We start from the raw sequence: 7,500 nt of genomic DNA, 5'->3' as shown, positions 1-7,500 counted from the left end.
AGAATGACTTTTTCTAATTACAAATCTAATTTCCTTATTTTAAAATGATCAAATATGTTATATATGATATATATGGAGAATTTTTTGCACTGTTTCCAAATACGTTCTACACAGTCATAGGTGATTCTGACCTACATATGACATTTGAAACTAACTAAACGTCAGAGAAAGAAGATGCAGCCCATCCTCACTTCCTGCGACCCATTAAGAAGAATGTTGGTTTGTTTGCCATGTCTGTTATCATCGACTACCAACTAGCCCATAGGTCCTATGCACCTAGACATGGGCGGTATTGCAGACACACAAAACTCATCAACGAGAGTTCAGCATTATAAAAATTTTGTTATTGAGTATTCAGTATTTTCTTTATACGGTAATTTTCTTATACTATTAAAGGTGTTTATGTCGACGGAACTGTACAAATGTAATATTAATGGAAGGTCTACATGATTTTGAAAACAATACATCAGTTTCGCCTCTCTTCAGCATCGGAAGTGCCAAATGGTGAAAGAACTGACGTCCACATAGACAACGCTGTAGGAAGAAAAAGAAAAAAGAAAAGAAAAAAAAGAGAGGAGCCTACGCTAGGAGACGCTTAATCACAAACTCTGCCACCATGTGCCAAGGAGAGCAAGTAGGCATCAGTAACCTTTGGGTTCGAACCCAGGCGAATTCGAAACAAATGCTCCACAGAGACACTCTTCCGAAAACAAATACTCGAAGTTCTCGGTTCGCTTACTGCTCAGGGGGACTGAGAATAAACAAAAAGTTGTGCTAATTATTTACTAATCGACTTATCCCCGAAGTGGATAAAATCAGCACCACCCCGACCCCTACGCCTTCTGGAATTCTGAAAGTACAGTCACAAAGGAGACAGACACCGCCCCTGCAGCTGACAGAATAACCTACACGATAGTCACTCAGTCAGGCAAAAAAAAAAAAAAAAAAAAAAAAAAAAAAAAAAGCACCGTTCTCATGACAACTTAAGTAAGCCAAGGGTCAGCAGAAGAAGGTCGGGTGTCTGAAGCATTAAAGTCCTTCGTCCCATACCCAGGGCCAACAATCCCACGGCCCATTTTCTTCGTGAGATGTTTGCAAAAGATAGCCAGGAGGAGGACTGTGTTCTAATACCAAAGGACCAAAATGGGTCGTCTTCAGGAAGGTCTTCTGGTGGGCCAGCCCTACTAGGACCTTCAAAAAAAGTAGTTAAGGAAAACGCATTCGCCCAGATAAAGAATTAATAAACCAGGAGGAAAACCAGAACTCGATTCAAGGTATCATTTCCAATTACAGGACTGAAGAACAGGACGCATTTGAACCCTATCCTGTCCAATATTCTATAAGAAAATTTCGTTGAACTATGCTCAAGATATAATCGTCGTGTCCTGAGGCCTGCAAATCTATATTCTTCAAAGTGTACTTGGTGGGTGACCTGCGATATTGATTAAGCTCCTCTGCCCCGATAACAATGACACCTACGGCTTGCCACAAACAAGGAGTTGTGTTAAAATAATGCCTAGCAAGAAAAGCCTTTGACCCAACACCCTTTCCGAAATGCATAGAGTACTATACACAACTCTTAAGAACACTGAGTAGGTAATCAAAATATTTATAATAACTATTCTATTTCAAAGAGTTGCTTACTTAACCGTTCAATTAAATATTAAATTTGGTTTATCAATCGTATTTTTGGTATCTAATCTTAGCATACGTTCATTGTCGTGTTTGTAAATATACGGTATAAAAGTAACAAACGTCTTTTAGATTTTTCTGTCCTGTATTTTGTCAAGTCAAAAAATTCCTCGGTTTGATTCAGTTTTCTGTAGCCTGGAAATGTGGCTGAACAGTCTGCAATTTCGGAAGATTTACGACCTTTGGTGAATAAAAAAAAAAAGTGGAATAAGATACAAAAAGAACTATGGGCTGCTTTCTTTATCGGTACCGCCGAACTGTAGATCCCAACGTCCAAAGCTACATGTTTGAGTTACAGTATCCGATCCAACGTTAGTTTAAATAGACATGACAAAGTCCCCCAAAACGCGATTGTCTTCCCGTCGCATATTCAGATGTATCGGACAGTGGACAGTGACTATGGATATAAAATTCGCAAATTAAACATATTGGCAAGTTTATTTACTGTTCCTTGTTGTGCAAGCGTCCTTACTTTAGGTGTAAAACACACATATAAAATGCATGTCATATTCATACACGGAGTGTGCTGAGAAATTAATATATTTTTGAGTCTTGTGGAGGCATGAACAGCAACGTATAATCCATGGGACTGTGACTTGCGAATCTGGGAACATGTTATCATATTGTTCAGCGATTTTGAAGAAGCGACATGACGTCATATCGATTATCATTCATCTGTGGCTATATATCTTTCCTATTTATGTGAACGATAAAAGGAAGCCCTGTGTACTGTCTGATGGAACATAACTGGAGATATTGTTTGTGTACTTGAATATTTCTATTTACAGCAAGAGGCAAAGAGCATTTATGTTCAGTAAAGAGAATAAATTTTCCTCCGAGGGTTGACTGAATGTTTTGAGCAAGAGCCAAAATACTGAATGGTTGTCTGCTTTGATTTATTCATATTACTTTTGTGTTATGAGAGTGAATTCAAGTATTTTAAATGAACGACATAGCATAAATCAAGATAAATGAAAAGAGAGAAAATATCAGGACAAAGAGATACCACAGCAAAAGAAGGAGAGGCCAGATTTTGTTGCTGTTTTCCCAAAAAGGAAATACAAAATCTAAACATCTGAAGAAACAAAATCACCTAAAATGCCCACAGATTCAGATACCCTGTTACAACAATCATGTCGGACAGTGTGTACTAATTCCAGGAATAACAGATTCACGAGTTTTGTAACACATTGCCAAATGTGCAAGACACTTATTGGTAGAGAAAATCAGAAACCATCACAAGTGTTTTCATTACAATGACCTTCTGAACATGTCTTCAGAAAATAATCTCAGATAAATAACAGAACAGGAATCACTCCTACAGATGAATCGTTCTTCGAGGTTGATCAAAACCTAAACCACAATACATGTGATAGATTCTGACTCAAGTCTATGATCATAAACAACATTCCTACGACATCTAAGCCTTCTGTTCTTTCATCTATAAATTTCCTTTATGTCCGTTCCAAAAGTGTTTTGGATGACCACTGATCTCAAATGTCCTACTGGGTTCTGTTGTATCTTCCAGTCTCGTCTTTCTGTACATAAACAACTCACATGACCACACCTCTTTTTGATATGATAAACTCCAAATGTCTCCATGAATATCTGTAGAACACTAAGTTTCAGACCATTTTATCATATTTAGTTGAAGTGGGGAAAATCTCATAGTATGGCGGTAAATGTTCTGCAAAGTATTCAAAATGTCCTAACTTTAACTTCACCGAGGACTCTAAACAAGGAACTTGTTCCCTTTTCATATAGCATGAATCTCCCACCTGGAGCGATTGACCACACTTTCTACCTCTCAACAAAGTGGAGTACAGGGCTTTCCTATTTATCAAAGCTCTGAAAAATGTAGAAAAACAATGGAATAGGTGTGTGTTTACCACATCCAATAATAATTACCGAATCATTGAATGTAACCTAAGATCACCAGCTAAGGGCAAAGAAGAAAAAGAAGAAAAGAGATGAAGAATGAAAAAAGAAGAAAGTGAGAGTAACCAAATACCGAAGGGATGGCGTAATATCATATGATATTGAGTGTATGTTAATTTATGAGGTTTGGCTAAACTAAGGCCATCATCGGAAGAATACAACAGTGAACATCTGATACAGATTTGGAGGAATCTTAAATGCTGTCAACATCAGATAAAATCGATATAGTTGTGAGAAGAGCCAGGAAAACACACACACACACACACACTTCAACGAACGGACGGCTTAGAAGACGTTCTGAAGAAAATTGAAGTATTGTGGATCCCAACGCAAAGAGAAGTGCCTATTGTATTTACAGGGTGGGGGGGAAATTGCTCGTGGGGTAGTAGGAAAGTAGGGAAAGAGGAAAAGGGGAGGGATTACTGAGGGAAATGGAAGGAAATGAGGAAGGAGTAGACTTGGCCCAGGCAGACAGGCGAAAGGTAAACAAACGGCCCCCCGACGACGATGAAATGTCTAATAAAAATGTAAAGATTAGAAGTATAGATAAGAGCAATACAGTAGAAAGTGATGAGAATATTTTCCAGGGATTTAAAGAGGGTGGGGGGGACACAACCCCCCCCCCCCGACTGATAAGACTAGAGGAGAGAGTTGATAAGGTGATCGAGGACTTGGAACGTAAGTTAGGTAATGTTGACTCCATTTTCCAGAGAATTGAAAGGTTGGAACAACTAGAGAAGGCTAACAGAAACTTAACTGAAGAAATAGAGGACCTAAAAAGACAGTTAGGAAATGTAAAGGAGGAGAATGAGAAATTGAAGAAGAATAGTAATGAAAACAGAGAGAAAATAGCTAAAGAAGCTAAAAATTGGAGAACAACCCAAGAAGGGAATAAGGTTTCATTCACTGACATAGTCAAACAGTAATTGAAAGAACATAATGAAGACTCAGTTATTAAAGTGATGAGACAGAAGGAGAATATAGTAAGAGAATTAGCTGACAAAAAGAAATGTATAATTATATTAGGAATGGAAGAGAAACATAACCCAGATAGAACCGCAAGAATCAAGGAGGAAAATGAAAGAGTAAGCAGTTTATTAAAATTAGTCCAGGAAGATGAACCAGAAATTATAAAGGAAATTGAGGAAAAATTCAGACTCGGAAAATATAGTACAGATAAGACCAGACCAATTAAGATTAAATTCAGGTCACAAACAACGGCAGAGAAAATTCTATCCAAAACAGGGAAACTAGCAACAAATGATCAATATAAAAAGGTATGGATAAAAAGAGAAATGAATAAGGAGGAAAGAGAGGCAGAAAAGCAGAAAAGAATTGAAGCTAAGGCAAAAAACGAGGAAAGAACGGAGTCAGAGAAAGAGAGATTCTATTGGAGAGTAGTGAACATGAAAATAAAGCAGTTCGACATACTAAAGAAAAACATAAGGGAAACAGAGAACACAATGGAAGTGGCAGAAAACTAAGAGCGTCTTACACAAATATAGATGGATTGATAACAGGATTGAATGAGCTGAATGATTATTTGAAAGAAAAAGAACCGGACATAATGGGAATTGTAGAAACAAAATTAAAAGGCCCACTACCACCCAACAGTGTAGGACATGATGCATACAATTATTGGATTAGAAACAGAGAGAAAAAACAAGGGGGTGGAGTTATGTTCCTGACTAAGAAGGATATAAACGTGAAAGGTGTCATATATGGAAAGAATACAGTAGAGATGATTATGATAGAAGTGGAAGACCGAGATAAGAAGAGCAGAAAATTTGTGATCAATTATGTGCCTCCGAAAACAGCCTCATGGGAGGAGAGTGAACATAAAAGTATGTTAGAGGACACAAAGATAGCATTAACTAAAATAATGGAAGACGGAGGAAGAATAGTTATGATGGGCGACTTTAATTGCAAAGAAATCTGCTGGGAAGAAATGACAGTAAAGAGTGGTGATGACTCATGGGGAAATGCTCTACTTGAGATGATTACTGACCATTCAATGACACAATGGATACAAGAGAACACTAGGTATAGAAATGAAGAAGAACCATCGAGGCTAGACTTAATAATTACATCTGAACCTAGAATAGTGGACAAGATTGAATATAAAACACCAATAGGTAAAAGTGACCACATATTGATTGAACTGGAACTTAATGAAGAAAAATATATGAAAAGAAATGAACAATATAGAAAAGGAAGAATGATGTATGAAAAAACAAACTTTGATAAAATAAGAGAATTCTTCCAACAAGAAAACTGGGAAGAAATATACAAAGAAGAAACATCAGTGGAAGAGAAATGGAATATTTTGACAAAAATTTACAAAAAAAGGAGTGGAAAAGTATGTCCCAAGACAAAAACAAGAAAAAGAATATGTAAAATGCTGGTACAACAAAAGTTGTAGGGAGTTAAAAGACAAAAGAGACAAAGCCTGGACCAGATGGAAAAAAGACAGAAGACCTGAAAAATGGAAAATATATACTGGTTATAGAAATGAATATGTACAAAAGTGCAGAGAGGAAAAAAGAAAATATGAAAAAGATGTTATAGAAAAGTGTAAAGATCAACCAAAACTATTCTACAGATTTGTAAACAATAAACTGAAAAACAAACAAGACTTGGAGAAATTAAGACAAGGAGGAGTTGAATACACTGAGGAAATGGAAATGGCAGAAATTATGAACAAACATTTTAAATCAGTGTTTACAAGGGAAAATATACAACCTGAAGAGATTGAGTGGAAAGAAAAAGTCCCCCCTATGGAAGAAATAGAAGTAACAAAGAATGAAATATTGACACACTTGGGTAATTTTGATGTCAGAAAATCGCATGGGCCAGATGAAATAGCAAACTGGATTCTGAAAGAATGCAGGAATGAACTGGCAGACAAAATACATAGCATAATAAGCAGTTCCTTAAAAGAAGGAAAAGTTCCAGAAGATTGGAAAAAAGCAAATATAGTACCTATATATAAAGGAGGAAATAAAGAAGAACCTACAAACTATAGACCAGTCTCTCTAACAAGTACAATAGCAAAAATTTGTGAAAGAATCATCAAAAGTAGATGGGTAAAATACTTGGAAAAAAACAACGTACTAAATCCAAGGCAATTTGGATTCAGACAAGGACGATCATGCGTCACCAATTTAATATGTTTCTATTCAAGGCTAATAGATATAATACAAGAAAGAGATGGATGGGCGGACTGTGCATTTCTAGACCTAAAAAAAGCTTTTGACAAAGTACCACATAAGAAGTTGCTTAAGAAATTAGAATATGAAGGAGGAATACAAGGTAAATTGCTAAATTGGATGGAAGACTTTTTGCAAGAAAGAAAAATGAGAGTAGTGATAAGAGATCAGCACTCAAAATGGAATGAAGTAATAAGCGGTGTCCCGCAGGGAACAGTTCTGGCCCCAATAATGTTTGCTATATATATTAATGATATGGATGAAGGAATTGAAAGCTATATGAGCTTCTTTGCAGATGATGCAAAACTACTGAAAAGAGTGAAAACTGAAGAAGATTGTGAATCACTACAGAGAGATCTAAATAAAGTACAAGAATGGAGTAGGAAGTGGGAGATGGAGTTCAATACAAAAAAGTGTAGTATAATGGAATTTGGAAAAAGCAAAAACAGAATAACAGGATCATATAATTTGGGAGAAGAAGGAATAAAAAAAGTAGAAAATGAGAAGGACCTGGGAGTCATTGTTATGAATAATATGTCACCTGAGAAACATATAAATAAGATTTTTGGAGAAACTTATAATTTAATAAGAACAATCAAAGTGGCATTTACATACCTGGATGAAGAAATGGTGAGGAAAATCCTAATCACCCTGATAAGAC

General features: G+C 36.3%; 1 protein-coding gene across 3 annotated transcripts in view; it reads right to left on the bottom strand.

The window, feature by feature from the left end:
- The window catches only part of LOC143025535 (glutamate receptor ionotropic, NMDA 2B-like), a 110,266-nt gene that overhangs the window by 2,698 nt on the left and 100,068 nt on the right, over positions 1-7,500 (bottom strand). The gene's annotated exons all lie outside the window — the stretch shown is intronic.

This window comes from Oratosquilla oratoria, chromosome 5 (assembly GCF_046742065.1).
Source record: "Oratosquilla oratoria isolate Oo_2021 chromosome 5, ASM4674206v1, whole genome shotgun sequence".
Taxonomy (NCBI): domain Eukaryota; kingdom Metazoa; phylum Arthropoda; class Malacostraca; order Stomatopoda; family Squillidae; genus Oratosquilla; species Oratosquilla oratoria.
Note: the sequence above shows the minus strand (reverse complement) of the source record. Positions and strands in the feature narration are given on the sequence as shown.